Source organism: Chionomys nivalis, chromosome 8 (assembly GCF_950005125.1).
Source record: "Chionomys nivalis chromosome 8, mChiNiv1.1, whole genome shotgun sequence".
Lineage (NCBI taxonomy): Eukaryota > Metazoa > Chordata > Mammalia > Rodentia > Cricetidae > Chionomys > Chionomys nivalis.
Genome location: NC_080093.1, coordinates 81,596,379 through 81,611,600, shown reverse-complemented (window position 1 = coordinate 81,611,600; position 15,222 = coordinate 81,596,379).

The window sequence follows — 15,222 nt, the reverse complement described above, 5'->3', positions numbered from 1 at the left end:
CGGAAGGTAGTTCCCGGAACAGGCTGTATCTCAACCCTAGTAACTCCGGATCTGGAAAGTCAGCGAGTTCAGTGTTTCCTGCCCTTTCTTCTGGATTAATGCTTGCTAAGAGTTAGATGCCCACAGTAGGCATCTTTATGCAATAGCATCTAGATCTAGAAATAACCTTTCCATTCTTAGAATGTGAAACCGGGGCACATGTCCAGTTTCAGTTACTCCTCCAGATCTTGCTACAGTTGCTTCGATACTTTAAATTATTAATTTAAGAAGTTATGTGCAAGTTACCATTTGAGTGTGACTTTCTTTAATTTTTATTTTCTAATTCCCAAATCCTTTCTTCCTTCCTTCTTTCCTTGCTTGCTTCCTTCCTTCCTATCTTCCTTCCTTCTTCCCTTCCTTCCTTCCTTCCTTCTTTCCTTCCTTCCTTTCTGTCTTTGTTTCTTTCCTTTCTGTCTTTCTTTCTTTCTTTCTTTCTTTCTATTTTTTTGGGGGGGAGGGAGTAGGTTGTCTTAACTTTGCAGTCCGAGCTATCTTTGAATTCATTTAGCCCAGGCTAGCCTCGAACTCACAGAAATCCTCCTGTCTTGTCTTCTTGAGTATTGGGATCACAGGAGTGAGCCAGTGTTTCTCATTTCTACACCCACTTGCCTTGTCTCACAGTCTGCTTTAATAAAATGACAGTACATCAGAAGCAGGCTGCAGAAGCATCATTCACCTGTGTATCACCTACTGTGCCCCTCGCCTCTCTGCCATTATCCCACATCAGGCAGTCTTTCATCACTTTCCCTTGTTCTAGGAGTTCATAAGATGGGAAATACTAACCTGGATCTCTGAGATTTATCATTGTCCTTGGTGTTGGGGAGCTGTCTAGAGAGTGCTCGGAGTGACAGGAAAGAAATGAGTTCTAATCTGTCCCTAAATCACCTGGATCTGAACGCACACAACTGTGAATAGCTCAGGGCATCCTGCTGGAATCCCAGCCCTGAGACTTTAAGAGTCTGACAAACAATCCAAAGGAAAACAATGGTTCAGATTTCAGCCACTGACTTGGACCGTTAACACATCTATCTGGCAAGTATCCCAACAGACATCGTAGCGGAGGGAGAATACTTGGAATCTGAACTTCGCTGCTAAAAATATGTATTCTTTGAGAGCCGTGGTGAAACTAGATGCAGCAGCAATCATCTCTCCATCCACTGGCATGAATTCACTGGTGGCTAATCACAGCCAACCAACCTTTTAGCTTAATGCTGGTTAAGCAAACAGACAAGTATGCATCCCAGGAATTTCACAGATCTCAACCATATTTAAGCAATGCCATGCCTAAAGATGAAGGCTAAGCTGTCCTCCACAAAGAGCCACCTTACTTCACTTATCCAAAATCTGAAGCCGAACTGTAACCCCATCATTCAAAGATGGAGAACCTGTAAAGTTCTGGATAGACACGACTCCCTACAGCACAGCATTCTCGAGGTCTGGGGGGTCATGAGGAAGCAGGAAAAGGCAGAGAGGTGGCTGAGGGGGACCAAGCAAGACTTGGCCAGACCCTGAGGGAGGCTCATATTTCAATGCTTCCCAGGTTGCTAGCTGGATTTGTGACTTTTGGTCCTAGTAACTCTGACATTTGGTTCTCCTATCCTCCTTACTGTCTAGACAAAAATATTAATTATAAGAAGGAGTCCTAGTTTCATTTCATGTCATCTCTGTGTCTACTGTAAATTCCAAAGGGCCTTGGGAATATTTATTCAGGTGGCCCTGCTTTGGAGTCCTTTCTCTTTTCTCTATAGATCCAGATATTACATTCATTCTTGGACTAATGGAATGGCTTAATGGGTAAAAGTACTTGCAGCCAATACTAAAGACCTAAGTTCGATCCCAAGGATGCACACTGTAGAAGAAAGAAACTGACTCCTGCAATCCTGAAAATTGTCTGCTGGTTTCTACAGTCATCGTGGGCTCTCTCTCTCTCTCTCTCTCTCTCTCTCTCTCTCTCTCTCTCCTCCATCTCTTTCTCCCTGCCCCCCCCCACACACTTTCACACATATAACTAAATGCAATATACTTAATCTCTTTGTAAAACTCCACTGATGTGCAGGGCTGAGTCAAAATCCTAGACAGAAAAGGACGACTTGGTGAGAGAACATGACACTGTCTGACCTTACATCTTTTGGTGCCTTCTGCTTTTGTTCTCCTCTCCTCCTCCTCATCCCCACTGCTCACCTTCTCACATAATTTAATCACTCCTGTTTTTCCAGAATGCTTTCAGAATGTTGTTCTTAATTAGCAGGTTCTACTATCAGACTTCACCTGACAATACCAATCTATTTGCCACCTAAACCAACTGATTCACAAAAGAGGGCAATTGAAGCCATTAGATTGTACTAGCAGAAGCAAAATACTGTAGTCCTACCACTTGGGAGGCTGAGGCAGGAGATCACCAGGGACAGCTTGCACTCAGCCTGGGCTACAGAGCTAAGGCTCTGTCTCAAAATAAACAAGCCAAGCCCTCTTGATGTGGTTACCTAGACTGTGTTAGAGGATGAACCTACAATTGGATCAGGATCTGGTGCTGAGAACTCTTGCCACTGTGTCAGTCAGAATCTTTTATCTCCTCGGCTGTGGCTCCCAGTGTGGCCACGCCCCAACCCACAGCACCTGGCAGAAAAACCCTTTTGCTTGGCAAGCGGCACGACGCTCCAGAGCCGCTGAGTGCACATTCTCCATAGGACAATAGGAAGGTTGTTCTACTTTGGTGGCCCTGAACTGTTTCTCAAGGCAATCTGATTTCACCTACCTGGGTTTAACCAAGGCCAACTGGAAACAACAGAGTGTCTTCGGATCCAATTAAAGATGTTGCCCATAAACAGTAAGTTTTTGTGGCATTCGTTAGATGGAAACACTATTTTATAGCCAAGTTTCTGAACAAAGTTTTTTTTTCAAAGGAGATTTTTATCCTGGAAAATGTGAAACAAGATGTCGGGGGTGTGAACATGTTGTTGAAATGACTCCTCCAGACACAATGTAATCCGCCCAAGTTAATTATTTATCAAAACCCACCCACCCTCTGGAAACATCTTTGTTTTGGCAGAGTATTTTCCATTCTTCAGGAAGTAGGTCAATGGATTTTTCTGCCACCTTCCCTTGCTGTGGAACCTGACTTTCAGGGTGAGCTCCTTCAGACATCTGCCAAGCACCCAGGTGGACACCCAGGTGGGCTGGTAAGATAGCAGCAAGGGCTAAGATGCTTCAGTAGGTAAAGCAGTTGCCCCACATGGGTAAGAATCAGAACCCAAGCAGGTATGTCAGCCTGCCTGTGATCCCAGCACATCAGAGACAGAGACGGGATCCCTAGGACAAGTTGGTTAGCTAGACCAGCTGAGTCACCAAACTCCAGGCCGACTGAGAGACCATGCAGCTGTAAACAGAGAGTCATCAAGGATGTCAACATCCAGCCACCACATACAGAGACATGCACAGCTTTGGGTGTGCACCTGCACAAATAATGTGACCATGTGCACACAGCCAGTCACAAGAGATCCAAAGACACATACAAAAAAGTTTAGAGAGAGGCAGAGATAGAGACAGACAGGCAAGAGTACCAGGGCTTCTGGTTCCTGATTCTCCTTTAGGTATAATTCTGAAACAGAATAGTCAAGACCTAGTAAAATACTGTACATCAGGCCGGATAAGAGACACATGACTGTTTTCATTAGTCCCATGAGACAGTTGTGAGTATATCAATTTACTAGGGAGTGTAATTAGGTCCTAAGACCTGAAGCATGTCCACTGCATCACTGTCTGCCTAACTCCATGCCATAGACTCCCCATGTCTGAAAAGAAGAAGCACGAACTATGTAAACAAGGTAGCTATTGAACCAAGGACTAGCCATAGTAACTTACAAAAGCCTATGGGGCCAGCCTTGACCAAGGACAATCCATGTATCAAGTGAGTTCAAGTCTGATGCCCCTACTCTAACCCTTAAGCCTTCTTTAAATTCCCAGGAACCTCTCTTCTGTCCAGATCTGAATCGGATACAACTAAAGAAGCAGAGAAAGGGAGAAAGAAAAGCAAGAGGAAGGCAATGTTAGGGAGGAAAAGAGGAAGACAGTTATACTCTGGGCTGTCTGGCCCTTGAAGACTTGCAGCAAGCAGCTTGACTCCCAGAAGGAGCACTCAGTTAGGTTGGTTATGAGTGCCATACCACTTCCTCTGCCTCTTTTAAATGTTTTAGCTCAGGAAAAACCTTCTCCCATCTAGACATGTCAGTGGGCATGGCGTTTCAATTTGGGGTGATGTCTTTTAGTTCTTCAAATTCACTTTCGAACAGTCCACCCAGCATGATTTTATTTGGCCATCAGCCCTTAAGGACTGTCCAGTGAGAAGGGATTCACGGGGCATCCCCTTCTGAGTAGGAGTTCTATCATCTGCATCTGATCGTTAGTCCCCATCCTTGCCAGCAGTGCTTCCTCCTGTGGTACCATGTGGTGGCACTGCAGAACTCTGGCCTACTTCCCTGCTGCTGGCACTGGGGAACATTCAGAATAATGTCTCATTTGTCTCTATCTCTGGCTCAGGCCAATATGATCCTCTGAGGGAGGCAGGCCCCTAGGTGACTCCACTCCCTCAGGCCATTCTTGGTCCAGTTACTCAAAGTCTCCTATAGGTGGTGGCACATAGCCCTTCTCACCTTCATCCCTTCTAGCCTCAGGGATGCTGTACCCCATCACCCCAAGGGGATCAGTTTAATCTAGGTTCAATCTAAGAGCAGGACCTCTTGGACCTTTTTCATAGATCCCATATATCCAAGGAAGAAGTTGAATGTGATTGTTTTAAATATGTATCATTCATGATTCTGGTACGTGTGTTAGAACCCAAACTCGGAGATAATGCTTCAGAAACAAAGCATCCCAGCTTACCCTAGCGTTTGCACAGTGAAGATAGAACCTCTATACGTATCCGTGTGCTCAGAGCCTCCCCTACTCAACATCCTTAAAGTCTTTCTCATCAAACAAAATGTCCTTTAGTGGGTTGCTAACCCATCTTGGACATTGAATTTCTAAGCAAAGGTTGGCCTGGAAGCTCTTTCTGAAATGCCCCTGGGTAGTGGAGCAGACATTTGTGGCAGAGCATGGGAACTCTTTCTAACCAGAGCTACTCTGGAGCAAAAGGCTGTGGTGTGCAAACTGAAGAAGGATATACTAAATTGTCAAGGATAATTTGAAATTATACCTATGTTTTCTTTATTATACATGGAGATGGCTCCTAGAACAGGGTAATTGGTTCTCGCCAGGTTTTCCATGCCCCCTCTTTGCTCTCTGGCCTCCTTTGTAATTGGACTGGGCCCATGTTATAGCCCAGAACAAGCAACGATGATGAGTGAACGTGATGTGACTGCTACTCTCAAACCAGAGTGTTTCAAATCCTATGTACCTCCCTCCATCTCTCCCATTTCTGCAGGCTAAATGAAGATTTGCCTTCCAAACTGGAGTAACAAGATTTTGGAGTGTTTGTCAGCCTGGGCCCCTGATGACTTCATGAAGTCAAGTCCCCATGATGACTGGTGGTGATGCCATTAAATAAATGAAAAATAGGCTTCCCTGTCATTGAGCTGTGTGGTCTGGGATTAATTCATTACTGTAGCAAATGATGGCTAATATAGCTACAATAGTAGAGAAATGTTCTAAGATTAATTGATTTAGCAGATCAAAAGGTTGAAAAAACAGTAGAGTCAAGAGGCTAATGGCAATCTTCAAAACTGTCAGTGTGTGGCAGGTCTTATAACGGGTCTGCGGGCACCAATTTGTCACTTCCTAACATGAAGAGGTAAGACAAGAGCTACCAAGTGCTGAGTGTATTTGCGCTGCCCGTTTTATATAAATTTCTGCACTTAGCCTACCCAATAGTCTCTTAATTGGCTCCTGTTACTAGGTCGTGTACTCAAAAACTAGTTTCGTTGGTCACATATCACTAGATGAACGGTAGAGCTAGGGTTTGAAGGCAGGAGACTTGCCTTCCATGGCTTTAAGTCTTGGAAAGTGGCTTCTAATGATTCAGATGGCAGGTCCTTACTGCTGCTGCCTGGAATCTTCAGAGGTCTCTCAGTAAGCATCCATGCTCTTCAAACCCTTCTGGCCCATTCATTCCTATTATCATCTGCTCTATTTCTATTGTCATTTCTCCTATCCTATTTCTGTTACAAATCCCAGGATGCTATTTTGGGTATCCCTATATCAGGCATTCCCGACCCTACACACCCAAGTGCTAGAGATTGAATCTAGGGCCCCATGCATTAAAAGGCAAGCGCTATACCAGTTAACTCTATTCAAAAGACATAGGATAACAATTTATTTTGAGATTGGATCTCACTAAGTTTCCCAGGCTGGCCTTGAACCTCAGTCTGTAGTGCTTGCTGCCCTTGAACTTGTGACCCTACCGTTTCAGCATCCTAAGTAGCTTAGATTACAGGACTGGTTCATAGTGGGAATTCTTAAGCTACCAGTAACATTTCTAAGCACAACTCAATATAATCTAATGCTTCTTCAACTCACAAAATCTAAAGACCCAAGGCAGGGGGTGTGGTCACAGTTTAGTACGTGCGGGCATTCTCTTAGAGTCCATTTACTTACATACTGACTTCACTCGAGGTCTCAGAATGGTTGGTCTTGACCACATGTTTCCTGTTCACACTCAGAAGGGACAGAAGAAACCCCATGAACACTAATATGAAAAGCTTCACATCAGTATTTTGGGGTCCCAGGAGAACAATCTTGGTCTCTTTGGTTTGAGCCAGCATTGCCAAAACCAAATTGCTATAGCAGGGAAGAGACTCAGACTGATTTCCACTAATTAGGGCTCACCTCTAGAGCTGGTCTAGGTTCAGTCCAGCATGACTTGAAAGCCTGAAGGTGCACAAAATAGGAAAGGGTGGATGCAGCAGGGGTCCAGTCCCAAGTCTAACCACAAATGATTCACTCATCGCTTGCAATCCTTTTGGATTCAAGTACAAATTAATTTCCACACTCCAGTACTCACTTTTTCTGATCTATTTTATATATTTTATAGAATGAAACATGTTCATTTACATAAAAAATTAAAGCAGTAAAACAAAACCCAAAACAAAAGCAGAAGCAGCTTCTAACTGCCTGAGGCAACTCTCAGTATTCCTGCTGCTGGCCATCTCTGTTCTGTGTTTGTCGTCTAAGGATTTGTTTGCAATGTGCAGAGGTTTGACTCTGCCCTGATGGTACCATTGATGTTGCCATTTCTACTGATTGCTGAGAATACTCAAAAGATGCCATACCACCTCATACCAGAAACAGGTTAGCTAAGCATGCTGCCAGGAGTACCTCTGACGTCCCCAGTAACTCACTGAGACAAATACTTGGTGGTTTTCTTTCAATTCAATTTTTTTTCTGTGAAAAGTTTCTGAATAGCCATTCCTGTACTAATCTTTCAAAACTTGTATGACAGGCTGGAGAGATGTTTCTCTTAATCGAATGATTGCATGGGGACCTGAGTTTGATCCCCTGAGTACCTATGTAAATGGTGTTCAAAGCCTTACAATCCAGCCTCTGGAGAGGGACAGAAGGGAGGATACCTGTGGCTCACTAGTTGGTGAGTGTTTAAGAATAATGAGAGACCCTGTCTTGGAAAACAAGGTGGATGGCACCTGAACTGTTAACGACACTCAAAGGTGACCCTTGGCTGTGATAGGCGTTCACACAGATACACGTGTACCAGATCCACGTGTAAACACACACACATACACACAGAGAGAGAGAGAGAGAGAGAGAGAGACAGACAGACAGACAGACAGACAGGAACAAGACAGAGAAGAACAAGTCATTTTCCATTATGTAAGTTTTGACACTGACTCAGAGTTCCAGAAAATAATTGCTCATTTCCACATATATCCCTCAGTTTCTTCTTTATTCTTTCCTTTTCCTATTTTCAACATGACTTCCATGAAGATCAAAATCAGATGCATCCACACACTGGGTATTTTTTTAAACACATGGCTTCACTGTATACCCAAGGCAGGTCTCAAACTCAAGGCCCTCCTGACTCAGCTTCCTGAGGGCTAGGACTGCAAGTGTTTACCACAGTGCTCAACTCTAGAATTGTCTCTTATGGTTCCAATTGCTATAAAACCCTTGCTCCTGAACCAACTCCATGATACATCTGCTCAGGGGCATGGTCGTAAGGTGTTCTTAACGCCAGATGATTGGCAAGGAAACCACTGTTGCCAGACTCACTTGTTCACTGGCTGAAAGTCTCACGCGAGGTTCTCAAAAGGGATACTTTACAGTTATATCTTTAGACTCGGGATCTGATTGGAGCCAGTGGAAATAAAGATACTCTGAGTCAAGGACATCACAGCTCAGGAAAAAAAAAATACCAGAAGGGTGATGGGTCCATAGGGCCAGCTTGGTTTAAAGTGCAAGTGGCTTTCAGATCTGGTTCTCAGCCCTCCTTACAGTGAATCTCTCTGACCGATTGCCTCTTCTGCTTGCCATATAATCCGATTGAGGCTTCCCCAAAAGGCTCCCTTACCACTTTGCTTCACATCTCACTGGTCTCTCTGGAGAGAGTTCAGCTGTGACTGTGTAAGTACACAGGAAACATTGAGGACACCGAGGTGTCTTACAGGATTTATGGAAGTTTTGAGAGGAGAACACGAGCGCTCACATACTCCCAGTCCGCGCCCCCGTCCCGGAACTGGCACTTTGTCTGTGCTCCAAACCCACTCACAACTTCTGCTGATCCAGCCAGGCCATTCGGACACACTCACTTGTGCAAAGATACGGCTCTGCTCTGTCCCCCACCAGCCTTCCTGAGAATTGTTCTGTGAAAATGCTATCATGTGCCCACGGCTGGCCTCAGGCTAAAGTGAGAAGGGGGAGAAGCTTGCATTTGGCTCTCCCAGACCTCCTTCAGACTCTCCCCCACTCAGCTGCCAGCTGCACCCCTGACCTAGCTTTTCCCGTCCCACTGTGCCTCCATTAGAAACCACCCTGTCTGACTGGCACTCCTCGGCTTGAAAAATACCAGTGGGTTTTCCTTAATAGGACTTTCCTAAGAGTCAGAGACTTAACCCCCAAATGCTGTCAAGTTGGAATGATGTCTTTGGGCAGAAAGAACACTACCCATTTAAGAAAACTGAGAGACACACCCAGGCAGTCCTAAGCCACCATGCCAGCCATCGCTTTGCGCACCAAGCCCTGAGTTTGTGCCCCTTGCTCTGTGGCCTTTTGTGCTCTGGCTTCAAGGGCCCCAGCCTCCCATTTCCCATGCAAAGCTCTCTCTCTTTGACCTCAGTCCACAGTGAAACAATCTTTAGCATGGCTACCCCTCCCGCTCCTCGCATCCCTCCTTCCTGCCATCCTCTTGAGGCAAACCATACCCTCGCTGTACCCCTTAGCAGTCCCATCCCCCTTTTCAAGCTCTGACCTCCTGTGGGATTTGGACAAAAGCGGGCCAAAGGCAGGAGTCCCAGATCTTAACAGAGAAGAGGTAGTACTTGACCAACACTCAAGGCTCAGATCTTAAAGCTACAGCATCTCTCTAACACAAATAGTAGTGGTCACTGCTGACTGCTCCCGAAGTGTCAACTGTGAACACTTAAAGACACGGACCTGCCTGGCACAGAACACATGTTCTGAGTCTTGCCCAGTAACAGGAACAGTCGTATTCCTGGCAGTGATGTTCTGGGTGTTCTGGGCCAGGCCCTGCAAATGATTTGTGACACGGGGTGCTTGGCCAGATGGGGGCAGCAGAGAGCTATCAGAGGGTCAAGCTGGGACCCATGGGGCCACTTGGGGGTCCAAAGTGGACATCCAGGACCCAAGGCCTAGGACCAAACAGAGCAAGCTAGACAGACAATAGAGCTAGGAAGAAGCCCTTCTGAGCTGTCTGGCCTCCCCCTCCCAATCCTCCCTTTGCTGCCCCAGGTTTCCCATCACCATTTACTAAGTCCCGTCTTCCTAAACCCTGTGTTCCCTCGCCAACTGACACATTTGAATGGTTCCACTGTGAGAAGGAAAACATCAAATATCCTTACGTAGGAGTCCAAGACTTTCAAGGAACCAAGAATGGATCAAGCATGGTCCTGCTTCCTCCTCATGCAAAGCTGAACCAGTCCTTCATGAGCAAGCCTCACTCTCCTCTCTCTTAAGAATACTGTCTGACTCTATCCCTCATGCAGTCAGAATCCTGCCTGCCTGCTTTCCACATTGAACTCAAAAGCTCTCTTTGTAAAGAAGCCTTCCTGGATTTGGCCAATACCTAACTAGAAACATTTCTCTTTGGACATCTCTCAGTCCTTCAGGTCAGATTTTCCAGCGGTCTCTGTGGCTGTCAACATCCAATCAAGGTGATAGATAGCTGCATCTCTGCCCCTGGGATGCAGGAAGCTATGTCACACACTGTCTCCTCCAAGACGGAGTCACGGCAGCTTCCTCCTCTCACGCTGAAGACTGTAGGAAGAGAATGACTGCAAAGTACCTGGAGCCATCCTGGTGGTAGCAAGCACATGGGACTGTTTCATCAGTACCCTATCTTAATATCATCGTTATAGAGGGACTTTGCTTGCCAATGGCCAAGGATGTAAAGCCTTAAGTCCTCAACTTGGCCTCAAGACAAACTCTAGATTGTAAAACAATAGCAATAGCAATAATGGAGACCAGCAAGAAGGTTCAACAAGTAAAGGTGCTTGCCTCCAAGCCTGAGGACTGGAGTTCAAACCCTAGGGCCTACAGGGTGGGAAGAGAGAAATGACTCCCACAGGTTGTCCTCTGACCTCATCATCACTGTGGCATATGTGTGCACGCATGTGCAGAGAGAGACAGACAGACAGACAGACAGACAGACAGAACTGTAATAAAAAGTTTAAAGTAATAATAACCACTTGTTTGGGGCCAGCCTGGTAATTTCACCCTCAGTGTCACTGGAGAAGCCGGACGTCCCCTCGCCGAGGTGACCTGAGAGTAGGTAAGAGGACAAACTATGACAGTGACAAGAGACGAAAACTTTTTTTTTTATTGTTACTTATAAAGATAGTGATGTTTTCGATAAAAATTTCAACCCGGAAATTAAAATTTAAACAACGTAAGTGCCTGGGAGAACCACGCGGCAGCAAGCAGTCCCTTAATGGCAAGATGCACAGCCTTTATTTTTTAATGTGGAGAAGGGAAGGATTTGTCATTAAAGTTTAAAAATAATCAGAATCTCAGAATCAAAATCCCTTTTGTTCCACTGGGTTGGCAGCGTTGAGGGGTTGATTGTGTGTGCTGAGTGGGTGTTCAGGAAACAGTAGTCGTTTGTGTGTGTGTGACAGGAGTCTCGTCCAAATCTAAATTTAAGCAAGTTTTGGCCTTCTTGGGTTGCATAATTTTTGGATAAATTATCTCAAACTAAGCGTCAGGGTAGCGTTTGCGTGCTTCTTCTCTCTGTCCCCGCACCCTTCTTCTTCCCTGCATTTAATAATTATAACACTTGAGCCAAAAAATTTGTTGGCCAGCTGCAGTGGGCTAGCTGTCTGGTTCACTCATTATTTCTAGAACTTGATACAATCACGGCCTTTGAGCCAATTAGGGTAATATTTGGTGTGTTGGTATTCTGTCCCACCCTCCCACCACCTCGTCAATGTGAGACACAGACAGCTTGTGCATATCATACTAGAGAATTCTGTCTTCTCGGACCCCATAAGCCACAGTAGCCACGGATGGGGCTGCCCTGCTCCCTCCCACAGTCTGAGAAAGAGCCAGACAGCTCAGCTCTGCTCCTAAACCAGCTGTGTGGCCTTGGCACTCTGGACTGATTTCTCTGAGTTTCACTTTCTCATCCTGAACATTGTGGCAACTTTGGTCAAGACAGAGGGGCTGAAGTCAAACTTCGTGTCTTCAAATATGTTTTAAGTTGCTTTTTACATTTATTTATTTGTGGTGTGCATGCGTGCATGGTGGAAGTTGGGCACAGCACAGCGTGAGTGGGGAAGTTAGAGGACAGCTCCAGGAATTAACTTTTCCTCCCATCATATGGGTCCTAAGGATCAAACCTGGGCTTGATAGCCAGTGCCTTTGTCCACTGAGCCATCTCCCCTGCCCAAACAGACAAACCATATGTCTGCTATTTTCTCCACAACACTGGGCAAATTATTTAACTTCTCTGGCTCTCAATATATCTTTATCTGGAAAGCAGGTGTAATAACACCAACTGCAGAATGCAGAGTGTGTGTGTGTACGCACACATGTGCATGTGTGCTAATAAATTAAAATCGGTGGAAAGAGAAAAATACAAACACTTCAAGTTTAAAGTCTGCAAGGTGTGGGGTCCTCCCTGCCTGGTTTGTGTCCTTCTCCATCCACAGGAGGTAGGAGAATGGTGGTGATTTCCTTCCGATCAATGAGATGGCCAGTCTATGTTTATTCGCTCACTCCTGGCTTGTTTTTAAAAACGATTCTTCATGATTCACAATAAAGAGAACACAATGAAAACAGAACACCAAAGCCCAGGAACAGGAAGCAGCAAGCTAAGGAGGGATGTGCTTGTCCTCAGAGTCCCTCAGGCACAGAGCTAAACAGTTCTAAGGATCCTTCCAGCCCTGACAGCAAGGGCCTCACTTGAGAGTCATAGCCAGGATTCCCGGCTTTGATATAACTTTGGCAACTAACTCTCTGATCCTATCCTAAGCCACTATTTCTCCATCTGTAAAATGTGATGATTTCACCCAGGAAGTTAAAACTCACTGTGGGAATAGAATCAGCGGCAATGGGGATATAAAGACAAGAGCTATTTGATTTTCTCATCAAGGCATTCCCAGTTCTTCCAGCATGCTGCAGGGCACATTGTGGGACTCTCTGAATCAAACTAGAGAACACTACTACAGAGGGAAAGCTCCAAAGTCATGCACAGTGAAGGAAAAGAACTCTTGTCTAAGAAAAATCAAAATCAGTGTAGCCTTCTGCAAGAAGTGTAGATTGGAACCATCCTTTGATGATGAAAACAATTAACCAGTATCCATGGGGACAGGATTCCTAGCTGATAGGAGGAAAATGGAGAAGGGTAGCAGGCTCTAGCACATAGTTCAAAGATAAAACTAAGAAGCCAAGCAGAGATCAGAGGAGGAAGATGTGTGTGCTGACCCCTCCAGACATTTGCCCATGGTCAGCCTCTCTAGTCAATCACAGCTTTATGCTGCAGAATCGGTATGTGGATTAAGCATCCTTCTCAACCACTGTTCTAGGCAATCACTCTTAAGCAATCACACAGGACAGAGGATGGAACTCAAGTTCCATTACACACATACTCCTATGGTTTACATGTAAGTATATCTGTATCTAACATATACACACATGTTTATACATATACACCAATGGTATTAATGTGGGCATATCTATGTCTAATACATACATACAAATATATGCCAATAATATAAGCAAGCATATCTATATTTTTATGATATATATAAAATGCCAATGTGTTCATGTGTGCATATCTGTCTACATCTCTCATATTTGTATATGTTTATGATTGGTTTTGACTCAAAGACCTAAAACCTATAGAAGAAAATAAGTCTAGAGAACAAGGCAGAACCAAACTATAGAAAGCTCTGGTGCTAGAACCAAGAACAGGAACAATGGACATGCTGGCATGTCCCTCCGGGCTCAGCTGCTCTCTTCACACTGAGGGAATAGCTGTGGGGTTTGTGGGCAGCAGACCTCACAGTAACACACATACAAGAACTGTAGGAGTTGAAGCCATCCCTGCCGAGGATTTCCGCCCTTCATCTGGCCCGTAATCCACCTCCCAGGCCACACAGTGCCTGGCTTGTGCTTAAACAAGGCACACACTGTACCAGTGTTCTCACATCATGCTGCGGGAAGGCAAACAGAGCTGGGGACCTATGCCAAGGTTTTCAAAGGCTGCCCTGAAACGTAAATGTGGCCTCTGTACATTCTTCGGGTGACGCTGAGGATCATCTCTGTGGTACCAGGGCCGGCACAATTCCTCTATTACTACCCGATGGCGGCTCTTGATGAATGCATCTCTGTGACGGTTCCATTTAACCTGACGACAGGAAAAGGAAAATCTATGGAAGGGGGCGTGAGGCAGAGCTCCATGAGCTCATGTCTAGTGGGGAAAGCTAAAAGCATGTGAAGGCTGGGGATGAGTGGATCACATTGTTTCTGGCTTCATGGGCAATGCTTTGCCCCTTCCTCTGAGGACCTCCACACTCAGCCTCAACGGGTGAGGACATCTACCAAGTGGGATTCAGTAGAGCAGGGGCCACAAAGTGGCCAGGATGTGAGCTCTCAAGTTTGTGTATCCTGGCCCACACCTCCCCCCAATTTCTCTCTCTCTCTCATGTGTGTGTATACATAGGTATGCATATACATACATATGTATGTGTATGCATGTATATACATACATATACACGCATGAGCATGTATGTGTGTGTGTATGTGTGTGTGTGTGTATCTAAAGCCTCCAGGTGGCTTCCCTTAAGCATGTCTAACACCGTGGAAGGGAATAAATTTTAAATAAAAGATCTGTACAGTTTTTGAAAGGCCAGATAAAGAGAACATAAAAGTCAGGTAAAGTCCAGAGTAAAACAAGCCACTTGGGTTTTCTGTGCCTCAGGCTCCACATCGTCAAATAAAGGAATAATGATCTCTTTGTAAGATGGCTGAGAGGGTTAGTAAAATGCCCTCTCCTATCCACCTCCACAAGTAGGAAAACGGAAGGGGGGATGTCAGGACACTCAGGTCTGTCTAGCCTAGCTCCTAAACCACCTTCTCTTCCCAGAAACTCTCCAAGCTTAAAGCGACTCTATGAAGTGCAGATACCTACCAGGCGCAGCAAGCAAAGAGAAGGGAGGCATTATGGTGGTCAGGATCTGTAGACTACTTCTCTTGACTCTATGAGGGACATGGATTTCTTCTGTGTCTAGTTTGTCTCTGCATATTTCCTTGTCCCTCCCAAAACCATGGAAACGTGTGATAGTGGTATCCAACTGGGGCCTGCGCTTAAGATGAAGGAAGGGATCCTGGAAGGAGAAACCGAGGCTGGCCCTGGGGAATGATTTCCCTAGGATCAATATCACGGAGAAGAGTTTCAGATGGAAGTGCCCAGGCAGGTGAAGCAGAAATACTAAATGTCCAACCGTTTGTGAGAAAAGCAGACCAGAAGTGCCTTTTTGCAGCTCCCCATCAAGAGCTCTT